At 43.2% G+C, this 25,255-nt stretch overlaps 1 long non-coding RNA gene across 1 annotated transcript; it reads right to left on the bottom strand.

Annotated features, from left to right (window-relative positions):
• Positions 1–4,720: 4,720 nt before the first annotated feature.
• On the bottom strand, positions 4,721–23,702 carry LOC121077871. The gene is made up of 5 exons (XR_005824341.1): positions 22,111–23,702; positions 18,834–20,899; positions 17,050–17,249; positions 11,353–11,820; positions 4,721–6,014 (listed from the first exon to the last, which is right to left on the bottom strand). It is a non-coding gene; the product is annotated as an uncharacterized LOC121077871 (long non-coding RNA).
• Between the last annotated feature and the right edge of the window lie 1,553 nt (positions 23,703–25,255).

Genomic DNA, 25,255 nt, shown 5'->3' on the forward strand with positions numbered 1-25,255 from the left:
GCTGCTCCTTAACATCACCGAGAGAGGTCAGAAATCCAGTGTCAGGTTGAGCGAGATTTCTGTTTCTTCCTTGCTGTGTGAGGGGGAGGAGGGGAGAAAGAAGAGGTGAGGGAATCAGACCTGAATGTTTCCAGCAATAATTAATAGAACATCTCAACACACACAGAGGGGTCTGTGGTATCCATGCAGAGGAGCTTGTTTGAGACGGAAAGCTGGCCTCGGAGGCTGTTGAACCGGCTCGGAATATTGATGAGATTAACAACGATTTGACCTGGAAATCAATGCGAGGAAGATTGTTTGCTTGCTTTGTCCAATTTAGTCCATGAAATACTGGCTTCAATACAGGGAGAAATTCAGCCGAAGCAGGAAGGGGATTTTGGGGAGGGGTGGAGTGGGGAGTGTTTGTTATTTTGTCAGACATCCGTCTGGATTCTAGATGGTGAAAACTTGAGCATTCAATCAAATGTTTTATATGTGTCTATAATAATCCAAACAAAGGAACAGCTGACAGCTCATGATCATTTAAAGATAGAGCGATTTCTATTTAGCAATCTTGTGACTGCATTCTCTGTATCTACGTGCAAGGCTTCCTAATCATTATGTGGTTTTTGCTGCAATTTGGCTGCAAATGAAACCTTGCGAATTTACAGGAAACCCAACAAAAACACTAAGTCTTTAAGAGAAATATTAAGAAGCCATTCTCCTGGGTCACAGAGCAAGGAGGCTGCATATGCACAGCCATTAAGGGTTGCTGGGTATAAATTGTTGGGCTTATATCCTAACCCAATCTATATTTGGAGATCTCTTGTGATAATTCATCATAGATAATTTGTATTAGAAAGAAGTATTTTTTAAACTTTAGGCCCAGTAAATTGTCTCTTCTGCTTTAGCTCTAGGGAGCTTCTGTCAATAGCTTCTGGGAGCAGTGCAAGGATCCCCGGGTGAAGTTTTCGTCATGTGGGCTGGGAAGCAAATTGGTAGTTGATAAATGGTCTGTCCTAACATGAATATGATTTTTTAAATATGTGAAAAGCTCGCTGATGAAATCCTAGACCCCATCTTAGGGTCTGATTCTGCCACATTAATTTCACTGAGCAGCTACTTTTTCCACAGAAACTGCTATAAAAATCAACACAAGGAGAAACAGCAAATGGCACATCAGAACTGAAAGCTCATCATCTTAGTATTGCCCTTGGGAAATTTATCCTCCTAAAAGCAGCAGCTTTGTCAGTTATGATGTAATTATGTCATCACTCACTGTGGGAAATCGAGGTTTTGCCCTCCCCGACACCATCCAACAGGTTACTCATACTGCCCTGAAATGGCTGGTCTCTCTACTTAGTTACTTTGGAGCTGCAAGACTCTCGCTGTCCTGAATCAAGATTAGATGTTCAACATTCGCTGAATTCTGAGCAAGGAAATTTTATGAAGTAGCATAGCAGACAGCCCTGCCTTTTGCACTGGTCCTTCTCACAGCCATGGATTGGCCCAAGCTGGAGCTGACCGCAGCAGATGGCAGGAGATGGGTTGTACCAGGCAGCTCTGCCTATGGCAGACAGAGCTGGCTGCCAACTCCCTCCTTCCCTCACAGCTTCCAAGGCAGCGCCTCTTTTCAGTACCACTGGAGGTGGTGGAGGCTGTTTGCTCCACTGCTGAAGGCTGTGTGAGCCACCTGTAACTCTTGTGGGGCAGAGAGCTGAGAACTGGTTACTCAACAGTACAGAAAGGAGCAGAACTGCCTCTATGGCTTCGTGGAGTCGCCTATATCTTGGATACCTGCTGCTGGGTCTGCTCACTTCCCTGGTTAGAACCAGGGATGCTAATCCCCTTGCCATCCTTAGGGCCAACTTCTCTATAGTAGCTGTTCTTAAAAGACTCAAACATTGGCCTCAGAAATCCCCCACCTGTTTGGTCCAGTAGTTGATCTACCAGGATGAAAGTATTTCCTTTTGAAACAGGCTCCATCCACAACATCACCAGCATGACTTCAGCATGTCTGTGTCATCCTGTGATCCTTTGACAGACGAGTCCCACCAGCCAGAGGCACCTGGGCACCTCTGGGCAGCCGGACCCCTGCAGTTCTGGTTTCTGTGACTGTACACAGGCTTCCCCTTCAAACAGCTCCAGAAAGTTGCAACAGCTATGGGCCAAAGCAGGTGCCAGAACATCAGCCTATAGAAGATGCTCTGCTGCTTAGAACAGATTAACACATTTTACATACAAAAGCACTGAAAGGAAACAATATGCTACTCTATATTTGGACACTGGGCAATACCAATATAATCCAAAACGAAGGATAACAATCATCCAGTGGAAAATATCATCAGCAGCGAGGCTGAGCCCAGACTGCAGCAGTTAGCAAGTTAAAATGATTACAGCAGTTTGGGCTGTGATCACCTTGGACCTCACAGGTTTTTCACTAATCTTTTTTCTGCACTAAATTCTTCACATTGTAGACAATTTGAGTAGTGATTCACTGCAGTCTCCTCCATGAGTCATTACTGAAGCAACTCTTAAATAAATGTTTAGCATTTTAAACAAATGGCTCTACATTTTGAGATGGGATGCAAGCTGCAGCTGGTCACTAGATACTCAGACCAGTTCTCAAAGGTGAGATCCATCTACATTCACTGATGTATCTGTATTTAGGCAACTCAGTGCTATCCTTCAGCCTCTTTGTGCAGCTATTCAGTGAGGCTCTTTATCTCCCTGCCTTATATTTACAACACTTAGATGTCCTTGTTCACATAAAAAGAAGACCTCACTGAGTTGGACAGTGGCCATAGCTTTTCAGACATGCAAAATAACCCCACCATTAACATTATTAACTAACTGGAGTAGTTTTGCAGCACAGGCAGAAAATGAAACTGTTCTGTGCATAGAGAATGAGCATTTTGGGGTGCTTCTGTGCATTGTGGAAAGGTGCCTCTACCTACAGGAGCGTGGTGTTGGTGAGTTGTTTCTCTTTCTGTAGTGTGCTCTCCCAGCAGAGCACATGCAGAGCTGCCTCTGTCCCCTTTATTTTACAAGTATGGCTGGCCAGTGGCAGGCACACAACATGCTCTCACGGCACTTCATCCCTACATGGTGCGAGAGTCCTTCAGCCCCTGTGTCTGCCTGAGGCAACCAAGGCTTCCTTTTGCCAGAATCAGCTCAGCCCCCATCCCAGCTCTGCACCCGTGAGGATGCTCTGCACCAAGCCTGGGCTCAATCAGCTCTGCAGCCCAGTACCCCAGTACCGAGCTCTGCAGCTATCCAGGCTTCTAGACAGGCCCAGCTGCACTTAATTCCACCACTATTCAAAACTAGTACCACCACTGCCTGTAGAGCAACAGCTGAGCTATATCCAAACGTTGTGTGTGTGTGAGATAAACACTACACAGGCTCTTGGCTTGACTATTAAGGTGTTTGCCCTGTTGTTCTTAACAGCATCAGCACTGCCGACAAAAAGCAAGCAATGCATTTTAATAAACCTGGAGAGTTGTGTTTGGCCTTCCAAGTAGTTCTGCAGTCAGCTTAATGAAAGTGAGCCACGCACTGCTGCAAACCGGGCTTCTTGGGGATGGGGGAAGGAGACGGCACAAATGTTTGAGGTTCAGATGAGCAACTTTCTGTGCAGACAGTCCCTGAAGCAAAGGCAACTGCAGAGCTGCTTTGATTAAACAAGCCTGAGAGCACTGAATTTCTTTTCCTGCAGAGTCCATGGGAGGAAAGGGACAAATTCCCAGTGCAGGGCCATGGAAGCAATGGTTCAGAGAACACCCTACTGACTCTGCCCCCTTGTCCCAATGCCACGGGTGAATTCTCTGCAAAAGCTCAGATTCCTGAAGCAAACACCCTCCCCCTTTAAGAATTCCATCTGTAGAATTAACTGGCAAATGTTCACTCTCTGTGGTTTTCCCAAATCCCACCCGCGCCCCTCCCCTCCGCGCCCCGCCGGGCCCGCCCAGACATGGCGCCCCCCTCAGGCCTGCGCGGGCCTGGCTAGGCCCGGCCCGCCCGCCGCAGTCTTTACTGTTACGTTCCTGCCCTCTAGTGCGCAAAACGAGCTTCTCAGCTTTTCTTGCTGCTCTGAGCCAAGGCAGGAGAAAACCTCAAACGTGAAACGGGTTTAAGACTTTTCGAGTAACGGCAGTACCCCGCTCCAGCCCCTTCTGAAGCAGCGGGGCCAGCTGGCAGGGGCCGGAGCTGCGGCGGCTCCCCAGGCCTTTGGTTCTGCTCAAATAAACGTGCACGTTTTTAGGTTCTCAGCTGGTTTGGGGAGTTTGTGGCAGAGAACTAGGCTTTATCTGAAGATTCGTAGGACTTCAAGAGGGGGTTATATGAGGCTGGTTTTATTTAACCAGAAGTTCAGAGAACTTTTTTTCCCCAGAGGATGTGAGTTGTAAGGTTAAGGGGAAAGAGACAAATCGCTGAAGGAAAGCAAAACAAAACAGCAGAAATACAGGGCCAGAGTTTTCCATGTGGCTAGCCAGGAAGGAGCAATAAAGCTTTACAGGCTAAGAAAATTACAGAGAGGAATTTCAAAGTTACCAAAGCCCCAGGAGTTAACATATACAAGGTACAAACCCTATTGATGCAGATTTCCCAGGATTGTTCCCTGTTGTGATTGCATTCACTTTGTCCAGCTGCTAAAAGAAGCCAATTTGACTTTACAACCAACCAACAAAACAGCAAAAGATAGGAAGGTATGCCGTAGTTCTAGCTTAGCTTGCTGACTGCATCTTTGTGAATCAAAATATTTTCTCTTAAGCCAGAAATATTTGGCTCGTTGTATGACTGCTTCACTTCAGTACGGTGTCCCAAAGTAGATGGTGTTAGTGCTATTTTAATCCCCAGTTTGGCATTAATCCTGCCATACCCACAGCATACGGATGACAGGGCAATGAGGTCCCGTATGCCTACATGCTGCACATGGCAATTTCCAGAAAATGCAAAGAGCTTTAATCCTCAGGGCTGGCCAAGTTATTCTTAGCACAAGATCCAGTGGAAGAGAGGATGGATGTGACTGGATGACATCCCTGCGGCCCTGTGCCTCCAGCCTCTTCTGTGTTGTGCTGGTCTGTAACAGACCCTGTTGGTGCTCAGCAGGGCTGAGCGCACACAGCTCATCCCTTTGAGTTCACCTCCACACACGCAGGGCTGTGCAACTCCTGTGAGATGTAGGTGTACTGAGACAAGGAAATGGTACATCGCAGAACTGCTAAAGCCTAGATCCAGCCCCAAACCCAAGCCCTGCATCGCCTTTGTGTCTGTTAATGCCTTGGAGCATATTGCATGGTCTAGAGGAGTAGATGATTCCTTAAGAATGCACCCTTTTTTTTTTTTTTTTTTTTTTGATCCTTCTGATTTCTTATAGAACCAGAAGTTTCTCCTCACAATACAGATATAATTTCAGACCCTTTGGCAGCTTTTTCAGCCTCCATTAGCACTTCACAACCCCAAGCAAAGCATGGTTGCTTTAGTACAGTCAATGGACTGCAAAGTTTCATCATTTAATCTCTTTCACAGTCATGCAATTCCCCATCTAGAGCCCTACCTATCTAATAGGCATATATTCGTCAGTGTCCTGGTCCCATCTCTTCTGATAACAGCAATAGATGTGGCATGTGGATCAGACACTGGATGCTCATTGTGCAGGGAGGAGCATGGAGACAATGCCAGTCACCTGAAATGCAGAGTGGGAGAGCTGCAGGGTGTTGAACATTTCCCATCTCTTGGATGTTTTCTCTTAGATGCATTGTGAGACGTGATCGATTCAACTCTTCTTATACAGATTAGTATAAAGAAACACAAAAATCCTGTTTGAATACCTTGAGAACACCTCCTCAGCTGGCTCATCATTACCTATTGTGAGACATTTCCAAAAAAAGCACATTTCACTGTGTGGGTCAGGAATATGCCCGGTGGTATGAAAAAAAGGTGCCGAAACACAAGTCTGCATAATGGACCAAACTGAGGAGCGTGCCTGTCCACCTCAGGTGTCTTCCAGCAGCAAACCAGCAGCTTCAAACCTGCCCAGGTGACAAAAATAAAATAAAATAAAATTAAAATAAAATAAAATAAAATAAAATAAAATAATAAAAAGCAGGCATGTTCCCACAGCAGCTGGAGGCCATGAGCCCTATTGCTGAGAGCAAAGTTCCCCGCCACAGTGCTGGGAGCTTCCTAGCAAAAAGCCCTTGCTGTTTCAGCTGTAATTAGGCAAATCCCTTTGACAAGTTTGTGTCAAAACCATTGGTCAAGAACCAGTATTAATGAGACCTAATCCACACTTCGGAGGCACCAGAACATAACACCACAGCTCAGGGGGTTTAAGGCAGCAGAGTGCACATCTCAGCAAGGCTTAATTTTATCCACATGATTTTGAAGGTGCGTATGTGCAGAGAAAAAGAAGAGAGAAGAAAAAAGAAAATTAGTAGCTTTCTGAATTTAACCCTTCCAAGGTACAGCTAACACACCAAGCTGCCTGTGAGGCTAAAACCTATTGTGGCTGTGCATAGCCAAAATGTGAGTACCCCCAAAAGTTTGTGCCTTTGAGAAGAAATGTTGAAATATCACTGAGATGCTAAATAAGACAACTGTAAGCACACCTATTTGCTTCTCCCAGGGCAGGCTGACACCTGGAAACTGCATGGACAAAAGGTAAAATAAACTACCTGGGTTATTTACCGTGGGAAGGCAAAGACTGGCAATGCGCCGGCCCAGCCAGCCCAATCCATACAAGACCAGTTTCCATGTCCTTCCACCGTACCATTACAAACACAGCCATCTGCTAGCGACAGTGGGAGGCCAGGCACAAGCAGGAGGAGCAAGCTGCTGGCTGCTAAGTGCCCCAGGTTGTGGGCTCTCAGGAGTTAAAGCAACCAGAGGGATCTTAAACAAAAATGAGACAAAAAAAAAAACTAAGCAGGAGCTCTCACAACAAAAATGCAGTTCCAAAATTAATGAGATTTTGATAACCTCCATTAAAAATGGAATATTTCCATTTTAAAATGTACAAAGACTAAAATCTTCATAAATATCCTATTAAGAAACTTCTGCTGCTGTTTTAGTTTCAATTGAAATACAGTGCATGAAGGTTGTCATAGCTACAAGCAAATTTTTGAATAACTGTTTTTCATCAGAACAGCTGCAGCATCATGCAGAACGGAGGGTGAAGTGGGGAAGCTGGAAGGAGTCCGACCAACTTCAAGCTCCTAATCAAGCGACTCTGTGATCTTCACAAACACAGCCTAGAAACTTTTAATACGCTTTCTGCTTTTTTAAGAAAATATTGCCCTTCATTATTTGGCAGCACCCCAGCAAATGCTGTCAGCGGTGCATGAAATCTCAGTCAAGAGAAGAGCTTTGTTTTCCTGCTGGAAAAGATAAAAATTTCCACTGCTAAAGCCCAGACACTGAAGACTGGAGGTCTGCTCTGGAGGGCTTTCTGCATGAACCGATGGATTGGCAGCAACGTGCCCCAAAAAGCCACGAGAGCTGCAGATATCTGTATCCAGGAAAAACCCTTCCTAGTCTGAGTTTGCAAAAGAGAACAAAGAAAGGAGGAAATGTGGAAAAACAAGCAAAGGTGTCAAATGGCTAGCAAGATGCTTTTGAAGTGGGGCTGTGGTTTAGGTGGTCCTGCCTCCTGTGGTGCTCATGATTCGTGGGCATCAAGAGGCATTTCCCTCTCTCGCAAGGTCTCCCACCAGCAGGAATAGGCAGAGCAAATTTCTGAGCAGCAGTACAAGCTAAAACTGGACATCTGTGTGCGTCTATTCAGAGGAGGGCCAGGCTATGGAAAGCATCAACAGCCTTCTTTACATTCAAGCCTTTCAATCAGTGATATTAACTATGGCAAAATTCCTAGAAAACTTCAGACAGATTCATGTTGTATCCTCAGCCAAGTATGTCCCTGTGTCTCAGTCTATAAAATGAGAATAAATAAAGAATAAAATTTCTCACAGGAGTACAAGGAGACGCAAACACAATAGTAATTGAATTGATATCTATAGAGAGTGCAAATGCATGGCTGTTTTTTTTTTCCTAAACAAATTAATGACCATTATTTCATACATTCCTGTGAATCTGCATGAATCATCCTGGTGAAGACTATTATTCTACAAATTGCTTCATTTGCCTGTGACCTGCTCCTAAGAGATACCTGCACAGCACTCTGCAGGCTCTGCCCGCTCCTTCAGCAGCGCCGTGCAACCAAGGACTCTGCTGCCGTGCCTGTTTCTGCACAGCCACGGAGGTGTACGGGTAAGCAGCAGATACTAACCCATGCAGACAAATCTAATGGGCAACTTCTGTTTATTTTAAAACTGATTTTAAAGTTTCCTTGTATCTTGAAACGAAACAGCCACCTTTCCCAATGGTTTTACACGTGCTTGGTCCAAAATGTAGAGTATTTTCAACAGGTGGTAAACAACAAAGCTAGGGAGGGAAAAGGGAGGGAAATGAAAGACAGAGGAAAATAAATGTGAGAAAAGTTGGAAAAAGCCTGAAAATAAAATATGAAAAATTGAAGTCAGGTTCTTCTTTTCAGGTTCTTTTAACAAATTACATTATTTGACCATTTCCAAATACTATCCTTAAATGCTGAGGCAGTGTCAGACCTACCTTTAGCACAGAAAAGGAAAAAAGGTGGAACCTGTCCCTCACATTGAAAGTTAGCCAGTTAGTGGCAGCCAGCGGCATCTCAGTGCCCCAGCACGTTTCAGCTGCCTGTGCCCAGCTCCTCCCCAGCTCAGCAGTGAGCGTGCAGAAAGCGGAAAGTAAGGGTGAGTACCAGAGAGACAACCAACCGAGTATCTTTCCAAGTAACTCTCACCTAATGTAAACTGAAAGAGCACCTCCTTGCCAGTGCAAAAACAGACTGGTGGAGCATCGTGAGGGATGCCAGCGAGCAGAACTTTCTGTAGTTGAGTACATGCACCCTGTCAAAGGGAGAGACCTTCCAGGATGTCTGTAAGTATCAGCTTTTCTGATGTAAAGTTGTGTGTGTGTGTTGTTTTTTTTTTTTAAGAAAGAAACAGAAGATAAAAAAAAAAAGCACAACCTGCTGTATGGTTGGACTGCCAGAATAGCAGATTGTGAGTCACTGAAAACTGGTGACCTTAGCCAGCATATTACAACTCCACGGCTTTTAAGTCCTGCTGTTTCTTTACCAAGGCAGAAGAGAGGCTTGTCAAAGCTGTAGTTTCCATATATACACATGCACACATTAAAGTGCTATTTCTCTCAGCTATGCAGACATCGGGATTACTGAACCTGACATAAACTCATCATTTTCCTGGAAGCAAAAAGGGATGCTAGCCAAAAAAAGATGAGCTGCAGTTGGCAGCAGCTACCTCATCTTGGGGTACCAAAGGGTAGCAAGCAGAGCCAGCTCTAGAGGAGCGTGCAATGTGCAGTCACTCATTTGAAAAGGCCTAAGATCATTTGCTGAGCATAAACACCTGCCTGCAGCCTGCACTCACTCCTCTCTCATCAGCATTCACCAGACAAGGCATGCACAGTATCAAGAAGAAAGGCAGAGGCTTAAGATGATGGGGTGGGAGGCAGCAAAAGGGAGAGGTGGCTGATGCCACACGACACTTTTCTCACATTACCTGCAATGCAAAACATGCAAGCACCTCCAGCCCCAAGTTACTGCTGCAGCAGCAGCTCCTCGCTATCTGGCTGCCCCCCTCCCCGTGTTGCTCCACCTTTTGTTTCCATTCTGCTGTTGAAGTAGCACATGAGCCCATCCAGCATTTTCGTAATTTTTTTTTCCACCAGATTCAAGCTATCCTGGAGCGGGAGTCCTGGGGAATAAGCTACAAAAATAAATAAATAAATAAATAAAATAAAAATCCCACAAGATATGGGAGGGAAACCTCAGGAGAGATGCCCCAGAGGAGGCAGGGATCACCAAGTGGGGACAGAGCTTTGACCAAGAGAGAGGGAGGCACGATGTGACCTTGTGGCATGCTCAGAATAGCAGACAAAGGGTGGAGGTGTTTGTCTTCATTTGTTTGTTGGGAATAAAAAGCAGAAAGCCACGACTGAAACGCAACAGGCACGCAGCAGAATTCAGGGTTCCTCACTTTGAGGGTCTGGACTCTCCTTTTACTCATCTGCAAAAATGCAGGTGGTCAGGCTGCTCTGATACAGCTGCAGCAGGAGAACTCAGCCCATTGCTTTATTCAGAACAAAATACACAGACTAAGATCTGTGAGTACGCACCAGAAGGTGGCATAGATCAGCTTGAAAAAGATACAGAGAGGGGTAATACTTTTAGTAAATGCTTTACTTGCCCCCAAATCAAGTTTCAAATCTACAGCAGTAGTAACAAATACAACTGAATTCACCTGAATGATTCTGCAAAGAGAAAAAAATACAATGAAAAATCAAAATTTCACTCTGAAATTAAACATTTAGAGGCCTAGATTGAAGAGATCAGTTTCTTAAGTCAGGGAGCAGAAGAAGCTGAGAGAATCCTTCAGCAGAGATGCTGCTGTGAGAGCCGTGAAGCTGGTGCTGCTGGTGCTCGTGCTCAGAAGTGGCAAATTCGGTAAGGATTCCCCTCAGTCAGCTCACACACCCGAGGACGTATCGGGAACTGAATCCGAGTCGCCTTCAGCACTGTGACACAGCTGCAGCACTGCGGGGAGCTGGGCAGCCTGGGGCTGCCTGCAGACCATCGGGTTACAGCGGAGCAGAATCAGTGCATGCATTGCAAGGCAGCACAGGTAGACAGGCAGAAGGCGCATTGACTTGGAACTGCATGTTAAAAATACTTCTAATTCTGCTGGAAGGATGCAGTGCTGTCAGCACAGCTTGGGACTTGAAAGCTTAATTGTCTGGTTTAACAAAAAGAAGCAGAAATATCCAGAAAGAAAATGCCTTGTCACCTAGGGCAAGCAAGATGCAAAAGTAACTGCAGGAGCCCGCAGCAAAGGAAGAGCACACTGAGTGGTCACACCAGGGCTGAACGGCAGGCTTGCTTCTGCTTTCAAAACAGCCCTGTGCATGACTGCTGCAGTCTGTCCTCCCTTGGGCAGCAGCTGTGGAGCACAGAAAACATCTGGAGAGCTTTGAGAAGAAACAGGCTTGAGAGTGACCAACCCTGGGAACAGCTCTTCCCTTGCCCAGTTGCCACATGAACAGGTATGATCAGAACACCTTCTAGCTCAGAACACAAATACTAATTTTTCATTACACGTGGGCAGCACAACTCTTCCCTACATACAAGCCCAATATTCTCGGAGAGCTGGAGTTCAAGACCTGGACAGAAGTTTCGAGACTTTCAGCTAGACACAGGCAGCATTATTGTTAGTTCACGACTGTAAACTTTTGAGCAAAAACAGCATTACTTACACTGTGTTTTGAGGACTGCCCTTGGAGAGAGAGAACTGCAAAACTCCTGTACCAAAGACCATCTTGATTTCAGCAGGGGCCTTGCGAGGTTGCCATCACATACACATCGTCTCTGCTGCATCACTGCCTGGAGGCTGGGCTTTGCAGCGGGGGAAGCCGATGCAGTTTTGTGCCTGCAGCTGCCTAACGTCCACCACGCTGCCTGCTTTGAGTTCTGTGCAGCTGCTGCCTCGCTCTCTCATCTTTTGCAGATTCTGCTAACTGTGACCTCCAATTTCATTTCCTCTTCCTGACAGGGAAGATGGCAGAAATGAGACTTCAAAATTCTCCTTTTCTTTGTGCGTTTCTCCCTCTGCTTGTTTAATGGATATTGTCCCAGCAGGAGCTGGTAAGCTTTTCCAAGAACCATCATCTCATGACTGGTGAGCATAGTATATTTCAGGCAGACACATAGAAACTCTTCAACCCCTAGAACAGAAATTCATAACGAAAAGCACATCAGTACAAAGGTACATCTGTATCCACAGGCAACAGTGATTATATCTGATTATTTTTAGCATAAATACATTTTTTGAATAAAAGGCACGTGACAGTTTTAAACTACTTAGCTGAATGCGCTCCTCCTGCACCTGTGGGATTTTAATATCCCTGTGTTTTTAAGAGCATTGCACCACAGGGATGAGATCAGTGACTGATCCATTTTACTGAGTTTGAAAACGTAATTTAGGAAGGGGTTATTATTGCAGGAAACAGAAAGCTCATTGGTAATTATACTTCTTCACATGTTCGGAGACCACAGCTTATTTTTCTGATGCCTGAAAGAAAAAAAAAATTGAACGTAGATCTCCCGAGAAAGAAACATGAAGTTTAACAGCCCATGACTTGAGTGAATGTACCTTCAAGGGGATACTTGGCGCTGCCAAGCCTTCAAGCAGCACATGCATTGCCACCACTGATTACAGTAGAAGCTCCCTAACCCAAGCACTTTGGGAGCATATAACCATCCTCAGGAAAGAAAAACTGTGTTTATGCAAGGGTGCTGATGCAAATGAATATTCTTTCATCACAGCTGTGATTCGATTTGATTTTATTTTTTGCTGAAAATGGGTATTTGGCATAGGACAAAACAAAAGAAACAAACTGCACAGCAGCGAGCCCAGACAGGAGGCCAAAGCAGACCAGCAGCTGGCAGACCTGGTGGGTCCAGCATGTTGCTGCACACTAGAGACACCTTTAGCATCACTGCACCACCTCACAATATTTGGGGACCATAATTCATTCAACATCATCTCAGCAATTTGTGTGCAACCTTGATAAAACTGAGAGGAAATGATCAAATTAAGCAGCGAGCAGCACCACAGAGCCCATCAGCTAAGGAAGGGTTCAGTCATTATACAGCTACTTAACACGAGAGCGCCTGGCCTTTGCAGTGAAACCTCCTGTCAGAATGATTCACATCAGTTATTCTTTCTCTTTCCTATTTGCTGCTATCACCGTTCGGAAGAGTCAGCGCATGATCAAGTGCTTCTTTGATCTCCCGTGTATGTGAAGACAGAAATATCCAAGCTGAAGAACTGAGCCCCATGGGTCTGACAGAGGATTCAATTACAACCCATGGAATTCAGTTCTCAAAGCTGAGAATACACGACATTCATTTCAAGGCCATTCTGACACGCAGCAGTATCTCATACTCCTGCTTTCTCTTCCCAGTGCCTGGCTTTCCTCCAGGTGCTGTAAAACAGAAGAGTGAAATCTTCGCTGCAGCCAAAGCAACTCTATCCAGACAATAGGTCAGATGCAGAATAATAGCTTGAGGACATACATATCGAGAAAAGGGCTATTTTATGTTTTCTTTTGGCCACATACATAGACAGAAGGTGCCCTAACACATAGCAGAATTCCTAGTAATAAAAAAAATGAAATTTATAGTTAAGGAGTTCAACAATACAACACCCAGCGCTTTTCTGGGAGCCTTTGTTTGAGAATTTCAAAGGGGTAAGTTACACATTTCCTTTTCCTTTTTTATTAAAGTAAGACAACACAGGCAGAGAAGTAAAACCTTCCAGAGTCACACAGCAATCTCCGTTAACAAAATAAACCTTCCAGAAGCTCAGAAGAACGAACTCTGACACGGGTGCAACCCTGCAGAGTCGTCAGAGTTTGGGTGGCAAAAAGGCAAGCAGGAGCCCCCAGTGCTGTCACGGCGCAGTTGTGCTGTGACACAGCCTTGCCTGATGTGACAGCCTTGTCCCAGGGTGACAGCCTCACCCAAAGACAGGAGCCTTGGCCTGCAGATAAGCTGCTGCTCAAGTGCATTGAAGATCAAAGCTGACATCTCAGCCTCGAAACACCTCATCATTTCTGTACAAACCTAGGAGAAGTCACTGGTGTCAAACTTCATACCCCAAACAGGGTTTTTCAGGAAAAACAGATTGGGTGAGATGTTGGATAATGTACTCATCTCTTCAAAGGCTGTCATTAAGATGCTACGTCTGCACAGCACCACACACAAACTGTTCAGATTACAAAAAAATCAATTTCAGATTTATTTGGAACATTTTAAACCTATTTCTTTATGTTCCAGTGAGATGAGGTGTCACAAAAAAATCTCCTTAGGTTCAATGAAAAGAAATATTTCATCTGAGATAAAATATTTGGATGTCAAGGCGTTTTCAGATTAAATCTTTTACACTTGAAAACAAAATATAAGCAAATTTACTTAACAGAATGATTCAAAGAGAAATTCAAAGAAAATGAATTCTTTTGTTTTAGTACTGCTTTTCTTAAATTACAAATAAGTATAATTTTTATAAGTATAAATTTTTGAAATAAGAACATTGAAACAAAATTTTATCAAGTATCTAGGAATTTATAGCTTTTCCTTGAGAAAGTAATTTGATTCAAAGCTGCACAGTATTTCCAATTTTTAGATTAGAAAAAGCCCAACTTTTTCCAACCAAAAAAAAAAGCATTTGCCCAGCTGTGGCAGGAATTCAAAGCTCCCGGGAAGGCTCACCAGCCAGGCCATGAGTGCCATGTAACTGCCTGAGCAGCCAGCTCTGCACAGATGTGAAAAACTTGTTCTTTTACAGCCCATCCTACAGCAATCACTATTGGCTTTTCTAAATCATTTAATTTAATTAGGAGTATCTCTTGAATTTATCTATAAAACCTTCACCTCAAATAAACAACAAACATCTAAGAAAACTGAAGCTAATAATTCTTGCTAACACCCAGTGTCACTTTTTCAGCTAAATTGGTGCCACCCGCAGCCTGATGGGCAGAGCCTCAGCACAGAGCGTGGTGCTTGGCACCACATCCAACAGCTCGGCTTCTGCGGCGTCCAACAGCGCGCACGCGTCTTTACTGCTGTAATTGTTTTCTTAGGCTATTAAGCCAGTCAACCAAATAACAGAAATTAAAAATGTTTTCTTAACCATTTCTCTTGCTGAGAGGGAAACCTCTGAGCAAACATTTTTGCAAAGCAAGTGTCTTGTGGTACCCTCAGACCAGTTCAACCCCACCCCGTGACTCCATGAGACTTTATTAAAGAAAAAAAAAATAACAAAGGTAACTTTTTGTTAAGACCCTCAAATAATATGCTAATTTACCTGCAACTTTGGAATAGGATACCATAGCAATAAATTTTGCTTGTCTGGTTTTTGTGGTTAGCACTGCTTGCTAAGAAGATCAGTTCTGACGTTAAGCAAGATATTTGCCAGCGGCCCTGCTGTGGTAGTAACTCTTCCAATCTAAAGCAGGAAAAAAAAATGAAATGACCATAAATGAAAACACAATATGGTAAAACAGAGAAAGGATCAAAAAGAAGTGCCCTTGGGACAGACTCCAGAGCTTGTGTTCAATGCACGGCATTTCTGTGGAGTGCCCAGGAGAGGTCGGCATGGTGTGGTCAGCACCTAGAGCTGGGAGACACCCAACTTTCACACCTGTTTGCATTGCACTGACCAGTCGGACACTAAAGACAGGATAATGGTAAATCATCCTCTTCAAAACACAGTAAATGGACCTGAGGTAGCCCCAAGCAGGCAAATTCAAGTACCGCCGGCAGCTGCGCCCCAGCAGCCCTGGCAGGCCGTATGGGCAGCTGGGCATTGGGTGCTCCCCAGCCCCATGCTCGGGAGAAGCTGAAGTCACCTCTCCCACCCCTCAGGTGAACGGCTTGCCTTTCTAGAGAGCCAAGCATGGAGGGCAGATACCCCCAAAGCGGGGCTGGGGATGAGTACCTGTTTTAAGATTACCATCCCAGACTTGGGAACCTCCAGTGCCTGCTGCTGTGGTGGGCAGCTCTGCTCTGTCCCAAAGCTCTGCGGAAGGACCCATCCCAAAGGTATCCCCAGGGAGGAGAGCCCAGCTGGTTTCCCTATCAGCACAGCCTGCGTCCTACTGAAATTCCTAAACAGCAGGTATGGACAGGTACATCTTCATAACTCCAGTCATTTTCAAGGTAAGTTGACTTAAAAGGGTTTTTATAATTAAGTAGGAGAAAAGGTCAAATTCTCTTTCAGTCTGCCTGCTGCATTTAATGCTGTTGCACTGCGTTAGTTAGTTCTCTCTGATCTTAAAAATACATGATGCCAGTGTCAACCACGTTCTGCTTTGACCCATTATCAACTTCATGTGCACCATCCTCTGTCCTTTTAGTGTCAGTCCTGGAGGGTCACCCACCCTCTGAGAACTCATTTGCTCAAGAATTAAATTCATGCATTTGCAAACAAGAAGAAAGCTCATAAAAATTACACAGTTCTGCCTTTGCAAGAGCAGCAAGGAGCTGAGTCTCTCAACAGGCCATAAATCTACTTTTTGAAAAAACATTATTTTTTCCTATTCCAGCAGGGTCACTTAGTACCTTACAGCTTGGAGATCTTATTACAATAGAAATTACTATCCCTAAAGGACAGATACTTAATAGGCAATCATCATATAAAGTTTTACTGCTACACCAAAAGGCAAATCTTTTTAGAGTGATTAAGTAATGTTAAGTGCCTGAAGACTATTCTTCCATAAGTTTCCTTTTGTATTAAATATGTTTTAACAGGAAATGAACATAATGATTCTAAAGCCATCAAGTTAATGGAATGTGCAAATTCTCTGCATTTTCCTTACCATCCTCTATTTTTATTCTCCATGTTGCCATTACTACCTTTCTTTCTAATACATCTATGTTTGTCTGAACAAACATCGAGGAGTGAGATTTTAATGCTTCTTAACCAGTCAATGACCTGCTGCAGCTTCTCATGAAATCCAGATACTATTCAGATGAGCTCATCATGGGTGGTAATTAATTAACACTGATGAGGAACTTGAAATAAAATATGAATATGGTCACATTTCATTAGGAACATAATGCATCTTCACCCTTGCTTAGTTAAATACATTTTTCCCACAGCTAGTGGAAAAACACACATCTCACAGCCACGCTGACATCTGGCTAGTTGAAGCAAGAGAGCAAAACGCTGGGCAGACCTCACTCAGCCTGCACGACAGCCCAGCTGTGGAGCAGCGCCACACTGGCTGGCACGTTTGTTTGTAGTGCACAGGTCAGCAGGAAACTACTGCTCAGCGTGATGAACCTAGACCTCACCTTTAAAACCTTGACTGTTAATCTTTAAACCCCTGATCCGACTCTTCCTGTCTTCTCCATTAAAAAAATAATAAATTCTTCAATTTTCCTCTTACCTGAACTTTCACGTAGAGGAAGCATCCCCTGACTCCCTGCTTCCCGTGGTAATTCTGATTTCTTCCCCACATGCCTGCTTCATAGGAGGTGCACGATGTGCTGGGCTCCTCTCAGGTTACAGGACAGGCACCACAGCAATCAGGCCTTTTCTACACTGGCCGGGTTTTCTTCCATCATTCACACTGCCCATGGAGCTGCTCTGTTCACAAAGTAAGGATCAGTAAGGAGGTCCTGACACAGCTGCTTAGGTACAAGGCAAACACTGCCTATATCTTAACACACCTTCAATTTTGTTAATCCTTTTCAGTAAAGCTAATATCCATGTTTGCAGGCAAAGAGTGCTCACATGTAGAGAAGCCATAAATGTTTCCTACTTTTATAAAAATCATGTTCAATACTGAAAAAATGCAAGAGCAAACCTCTGGTGCAATTGCAAAGAAAAGGCCCACCTAAGCTCTGCTCTTGAGCTGAACCGTTCTAATACCAGGTCACATCGGACAGAGACACGTTAGTGCTAAACACAGCCCTGCTCCAAGATTACTTCCTGGGCTCTCACCACGTTCGTGAAGACTATCAGCAATGTCAGATGAGGAACTCCCTGTAGGTACTCCTTCTCTTGAACCATTCAAGATGGTAAATGCAGGTCCATAACGCCTTCGCAGCCCAGAAACTATGCAGACATTTTCATTGTCCCCCCACCAAACAAAAAAGACTTAAAAAAAAATCTGAAATTGTTAATTTGTGTTTGAAACAAACGAAAAAAAAAATCACTTTCATGATGAATCAGTATTAGCCCGCACACATATTTTGGTCTTGGCAAAAGCAACTGCATTTGTTCCCAAAATGCTTTCTGAAACTCCCAGTTGTTTTCTGGATGCATTTTTAATTTCAAGTGGTAGTTATATTTCTGCTGCCAATGCCCAAGTCACGAATAACAAACATTCAATTTCCTCCCTTGTAGAATTATTCCACCCTGCTTATCTGGGGGTTCACTTCTGTTGTCTCCATTTTAATCACATTTTCCAACAACACAGTGCTTTGTGCATCAGACCATTTTCCTTTATGAAAGATAAAAATGATTGCATATTCCATTTCATTTTTTGACCTAAAACTGACATTTTTTGCATTTGTTCACTAATTTAAAGAAAAAGCACATGGCAAAGCACATAAATCACTAGGAAAAACATATATTCACACTTAGACTGCCATGTATGAGCACTTAGCTGTTTAAAACAATAATATGGATCATATCATGAAAAATTTATTTCATATTTTTAAAACTTTCTTGCCATCAGCAATAATTACAAAACCTTCTAAAAGTAGGTATTTTAGTAATCTCTATAGCATACAGTTAAAGTTACATTTATAGCAAGCCACAGTAAGTCACAGCTCTATATGGAACACAATTCCAGCAAGTTTTTTGTACTGAAAAATGCAGACATCTATGTGCTCCAAAATTCTTTTTACATATTCTCAGATGACAGGAGGAAACACACCGCAGGGAATGTAAACAGTCTAAAACATGCATTTTGCACACTGACACAACTGCAGTAACAGCTGTACTGACACTCCCCAGATGTTGCAAGAAACAGCAGGGCCAGCCAGAAAGGCAGTTTTCAGCATGCTAACGAGGGTAATGAGAACTGAGAAGTTAAAAGCCCTTGCAAATCTGTGAAACTCCATCCCTATTCATTCCTTCTAATTTCAGCAGTAAGTTTTTCCACTAAAGCAGCAAAATATTTCATGTCAGCGACTGACAGTGAGGGAAAAGGAAAAGGCCTACCTCTTTGAATGTGGAGTTGTTCCCAAATCCAGCAACACTTTCTTCCTCAGTTCGGATATCTGACCACTGCACACACACGTCGCAGACACTGGAAGTGACACACATGCTGTCTCCCAACACGTGAAAATGCAGGGTGGTACTATGAACTGCTCTGCTGAACCAATTCCTGATAAATGTAGTGGAACCGAGAGCTTGAAATGACTGGTCAAGCCATACACTTCAGACGTCATGTAAACATCCAAAAATATAGGAAGAGGGGAAAAAGTAAACAGGAAAGAGTAGATGGCCATTGCTCGCTTCCTTCCAGTTGCCACATTTTTAATAAAAAGAACTGGCAATGATTCAACCGTTGAAATTGCACAGATCTTTGTCACTGCATAACTACTATGCTATATATTACTAACCCAAAATGATTAGGCTCTGTACAAACAGTCAAAAAACAGGCAAGCATTAATCAACTTTTTAGTAACCCTCCCATTATTTCAAAAAGGAATGTGATGATCATCCAGCAAGAATTTTATTCGGAAAAGCACATTATAATAAATAATTATAATGTTAGCAATCCATTAGAGGCCAGAGATAATTTTTGCTTAAAACAGGTTCAACATATAAATGCTTGAAATATAAAAGATTGCTGTATTTATATTTCCTATTGTAACTATACCATAGTTACCGAAAATAAAGTAGTCTATGAAGAGGAAACATGCTTTCAATTCATTCATAGCCCATTTTGATATTAATTCACTGAAATCAACTAGTATAATATTAGAATAATGAAACAGCTCAACTACTGGGGAAACTGGCAACAGTTATTTCAGAGAAAGGTGCACAAGAGTTAATAAAATCGCCTGAGAGCACTGCATGACCACCCGGTGAAGGCACCCTAGCCACTGCGAGCTAGGTAGATCTGTTAAGCAGCCTGTGGGCTGCAGACCACCGCTTTCTGTCAGACACCAGGAACTGCTCTGTGAACGAGCTCATTTAGAAGATTAAAAAAAAATAAATAAAAAACACATCTATTCCCAGCCTGCTGGCAGAGGCACCAGTGCTGGCAGACAGAGCCGGGAGCCGGTTTCTGGATGCTGCCACTGACTGCCTGCAGGTGCAGACGGCTCCTTGTTGGCCATGGGAAATGGTCCAGGAGTGTTTTTTTCAGAAAGGCTCCCTTAGAAAAGGCTGAGAACCACTGATACAGACAGCCTCTGGGGAGCCAAGCTGCCCTCCTCTGGGATATGCTTGCCGGCTCACCAGAATTTTAAGGCTGGCTCCCCTTGAGCTCACCAGAGCTGGTTTTAAAGAAAATAATTTTAGGTGCCATTCAGATTCAGCATAATCATCTCTCGAATATTTAGTCAAGTATGTTGACTACTACAAAGGATTACAGTGAAAAGTAAAGACATTCTTTGATGTGTACACAGACTTTACATGCGATCGCTCCAGTTGCCAGTGGAGTCTTGGATATCCAGCATGATCAAAGCCTCCTAATCCCATATGCAGCTTTGAAACAGTTTTTAGCAGCTCCATTTTCCAGACTTCTGCTTAATGAATCCCCCCACGAAGGCTCTGGGCCACCACAGACACATTTGAGACCTCTGTCCTGGCAAAATATGCCCACTGCAGCCTTGTTCTGCTGTCCCAGCAGTCCTCACATCCTGCTCCTCTGAAGCTCTGGGCTCTGCTGTCCAACACAAAACTGCTCTGAGCACCTGAAGCAAATTGAGATGGAGGACTGATACCTGAAACACTGCAGCAAAGAGAGTAGCTGCAGCATTGCTCATGACGCTAGGGAATTTGTTCAAAAATTTCTTCCACAAAATCTATTTTGATAATAAAAGATTACTTTTGTCTTTTCTTTTGTAATTGTGGGAAAAGCTGGATAATGTGTTCGATCTGACCAGTAAAAACACACAAAAGGATACATTTTTATCATCAAAACAATTCATTTTTTCATCGCCATTTCCCACAGAAAATAAAATCTCAGCATTCTCCCAGATGAACGTGAAATATAGCTGGTCCTCATAATGGTCTGCACTCTTGGCTCTGGCAATTAGCCATGTGTTCATCCACTAGCCAAAATGGAAAAAGGCAAAAGAAAATGCCATTTAGCTGAATCTGGAATGATTTTTATTATAATTATTTTCTGCAAACAAAAACCAATCATTTTAGGTACACTAGAAGCTATTTGCGGGCCTAAAACAAAATACTTTTCTGCTATTACTCTTGCACGAGAACAAATAAGAAAATGAAAATAGTATTTTAAAAGAAAAAAAATAAGGTTTAATTCTGAAAATGTCAAAATATTTTTTTCCTTTTGATTATTTACCCAATACTATTTGTACCGCTCCATTCAGCTTTGTAAATAATTTCAGTTCACTCAAAATTGTATTTTTCAAACTATTCAGAAAAAGAGTAACTGGCTCTAATCAGGTGAGGAGAGGGAGGTATGGGAGCTGCCTTATCCTGCAAACTCCAGAAACCTATCTCTGCATCTTTCCAACCCTACAAAGAATCTGGATATTCTGAGGAAACCCATGGCATTTCATTTGTCTCTTTTCCCAAAATACAAAACAAACTTCTGGATGCCCAGCTAAGCTCAGAGCATATAGAAGAAAAAAATAAATAAATCATCTTGAAAAGAGTAAAGGATCAATGTGAAAGAAAACCAGGTATAGCCAGTTAAACCCTTCAGCTGCAGTCATATACTTGCTATCATCAAAATCATTGGCACTTGATGGAGAGAGAGAAAAATACTTACATCAATTAACTCATGCCTTCTCCCTGTTTAAAAAGTTGTTAAGATACAGGTTTAAAATGAATATACATAAATCATAATGCAATGAAAATATATATGCACATAATATCATCACCCCTTATTTCTATATTGCCACTGGATTCACAATAAAGTCATAACAGCACTGCAATGACAATAGCAAAAAAACTCCTGCCTGGTGAAGAGTAGCATTAGAAAACGTGTTGTTTCCCTGACAGAGCATTATTTAAAAGTCATTCTAAATTTTTTTTATCACTTTAGCATAAACATTAACTCAAAATGACTTAAAATATTTTATCTTGAATCTGCTGCTGTTTACAAAATGTAAATCCATCAAAGTTGACAGAATTACTCTGGTTTACAGCTGGAGGAACTGAGGAAGAATTTGGCGTTTTGATTCAATCTTTAATGTGCAATTTACCTTTCATATATACAAAGCGCACTGGCTCTCAGGCAGAAGATAAGCATGTAATAAATCAGCTTACATTTTTTTCAGCTCTTACTCACAGTGGAATCCCCAAAATTCATTTTATTTTATCTTTTTCCCACTCTTCAGCTTTTTCTCTTTCATTTTCCTTCCTCTTCTTCAATCACCACAGGTTTGCATTTCTCATTTTCTATTTTACATCACTCCGCTTTGTTCTCTACAATGGAAAGACAGACAGGCAGAAAAAAAAGGCAGACAGACAGCAAGGAGAGAGATACAGCCACTCCAAGGCAATAACCTCGGACACCCACATTCTGGATGATCTGTTGCTCTCTCAAAAACATTTTAACTTTATAAAGGGAAGGGAATCAAGACTCATTTGCATAAGGGTTCATCCCATCTCTTCAGCTCATATGTTTATAGCTCTGGAAAGTCCCTTTCTGATTCCCTGCTTGATAAAGAGCCAGGAAGGTAACGCAACAGCAGGGAGAGGTGAGAACTGTTTTGCTGACCTTGCAAGCGGGCCTTAAGAGCAGTGCTCCATTCTCCATGCTCGGAGGACTCAGCTAGGAGATTTGGGTGCTTTTTATCCTTTGGACTTCAAGGCTCAGACCATGCATGCAGAGCTACAGATTCAAGTCAGAGAAACCCCCACTCCTGCACTGGAGGAAGCTCTGGTCAGGCGCTCAATACTTCAGCTTCCTGTCTGTACACTCCGCGGTCTAATCTGGGGAAATCCTGAAAACATTATCAGATGCCTGATAAGCTCTTTAGCTTTCAAGTACATAGTGATTCAGTTTCGGTCAAAACCTCATTTGAATACAGTTTTAAAATCTAAATAAAAAGTGAGACCCTGACAAAGAAGAGATTAGACTTGTAGTCTAACACCACTGGTATCCAAAATAACATAACTGATATTTAAAGCTGGCAAGCAAACCAGCTAAGCTCCAAGCTTCCATACCTGCATCAGGATGCTCTGTGTGTGTAACTGAGGCTTATTAAAAAGGGCTGGAATTATATGTCTGGTTACCTAAATGCCTTTGTTTATCCACAAACAATGCAGCAGAAGCAGCAACACGGATTGCTTACCCCATCCTGACGCTGCTCACCATTGACTCGAGACAGATTGTTTTTGAGAGAGGGATTACTTGAAACTTGTGCCCACTCATCCCACGAGCTTCTCTCTCAAGGCTGGCAAGCGTGGCATTGCTTGCTTGTTCAATGTAGACATTCATTTACCAGGCATTAAAGGGATATTTTCAAACTCAGCCACCCATCGCAGGGTAGCAGCACGAACAGTAGGGTCAGGCTCTGGTCTCTGATCCGTTGATTTAGCCCTAGAAGATTAAACCTCTAGCTCCACAGCCTGAACCCCCGATAGTTTCCACTTCAGATCAGCACTGGTTCACGAAAGGAAATCACTCCCACTCCGTTGCCACCAGTCCTTCATCTCAGGCTAGCCATAGAGCTTTTAGGACATACTGCGGGAGGTACTCCTTCACACACAAGTTCTGACGGACTTGGAGAAACCCACTCTGCCTACGAGTCTGGAAGCAACAGAGAACATCTTCCCATGCATTGCAGGTGTGCAAGCAGTCCGGGCTTACACTTTGTTCCTCTCGCTGACTATAAACACATTTAATGCTTTCAGCGAGAGCTCTGATGTTTGCTGCTGCGCTCACCCTTAGGGTTACCACAAAAACTAAGCTCATGTATGGACCAGCTACTTTGGAGAAGAGAAAAATTGGAAAGATACTTGTTCCACATTCCTCTTGGTCTCTGGGAAGTCTCAGGTTGTCCATACTCAAAAGCTTCTATTGTCTTTTGTTTCATCCCAAGGCCTAGTAAACTAGGCCTAACTAGGCTAATGCACAAAATTTCCCCTGTAACTAGGCTAATTAGTCTAACTAGGCTAACATTAGCCCTGTAACTAGGCTAATGCACAAAATAGAGTTCACAGAAGCAGAGAGATTTCAGACACAAAAGTACTCACTGTTTTAATACCCCTATTAAAATAAATAACAGTAGTTAACAACAGAAGGGAGATCCATTGGCACTGAGTCCAGACCCAGATGGGAAACATCTCAAAGTTTCAAAAGCATCTAGAGCTAGGATTTTGTGTCAGCAGCATGGAAGGCCTGGCATTGTCTACTGAAATACCATGTCCAAGTTCTCAGGTGCTGCCCTGAACTTTCTGGTGTAGTTCCAGTGCTGGTCAAGTTTGGGCATGAAGAAGCAAAGACCCTGGTAGGACTCAATAAGGATGCTTGAATGAACTTGCATGAGTTGTTGCACAAGAAAGGAACAGTTATATTTCAGTCAGGAATTTGTCAGCATGTGCAGTGCCCACTGATACAACTTTGAAAATACATCCCACCCCAGCTCCAGGTTTAAAAACCTAATTGTAAGCAACACTGAGCTAAATTCATCTGCTCCCAGCCAACTGATACACCCTTGCTGGTTTGTATAATCTCAGTTAGAAATTATCTGGATTTCCTGGTTAACAAGAGGGAGATTTCACTATGTGCTTGTCAGCTGGTTAACCTAAAGAAGAAAGTAGCTCAGCAGCAGCAGAGAGCCCCTCAGGGAGAGAATCACACCTCCTCAGTCCTCAGCCAATCTTCCAGACAAAAGCAAAAGAATGACAAGTCTGGACATTTACACGGGCCTTTAAAAAGGAAAGGTGACAGGACAAGTTCTCCAGTTTGCTCTGTGAAGCTTAAGCAAATACTAAAGGTAAAAGGAAAAAAATGTTGTACGGTGGCTGAGAAGGGAAAAGGAAGACAATACACTGTGCATTGTTCTCAACAGCTGACATCAGTCAGGATGGTTACTATCATCTTCACATCTCATCTGGAAAGTTTTGACTAGCAGAATTTATTTTTTGACAGGAAGTCTAGACCTCACTCTAATTCAGTGGCTGGAATTTCTTGAGGCAATATTATGTTAAACCAAACAAGATAACAATACAGCCCTGGGTGCAGCACTCTCAGAAACCCAATATGCGGAGAGGCAGCGCTTTGTAAACTCATCAAAGCACAGCTCAGGTGCTGCTGTCATCACCACCCAGCAGTTCCAGCTTCTCTGCTTTATTTATTGCTGTTCACTGTATTCAGCTTAAACAGAGAGTGCTGATTTCCTTCTTTCACCAGGGAGGAAGGCCCTCTCAGAAGGGAGGGTCTCTCACGAGTAAAGCTATTTAAGCAAAAGCTTTACAGCAGTATG

The sequence above is a fragment of the Cygnus olor genome, chromosome 14 (genome assembly GCF_009769625.2).
Source record: "Cygnus olor isolate bCygOlo1 chromosome 14, bCygOlo1.pri.v2, whole genome shotgun sequence".
Classification (NCBI taxonomy): domain Eukaryota; kingdom Metazoa; phylum Chordata; class Aves; order Anseriformes; family Anatidae; genus Cygnus; species Cygnus olor.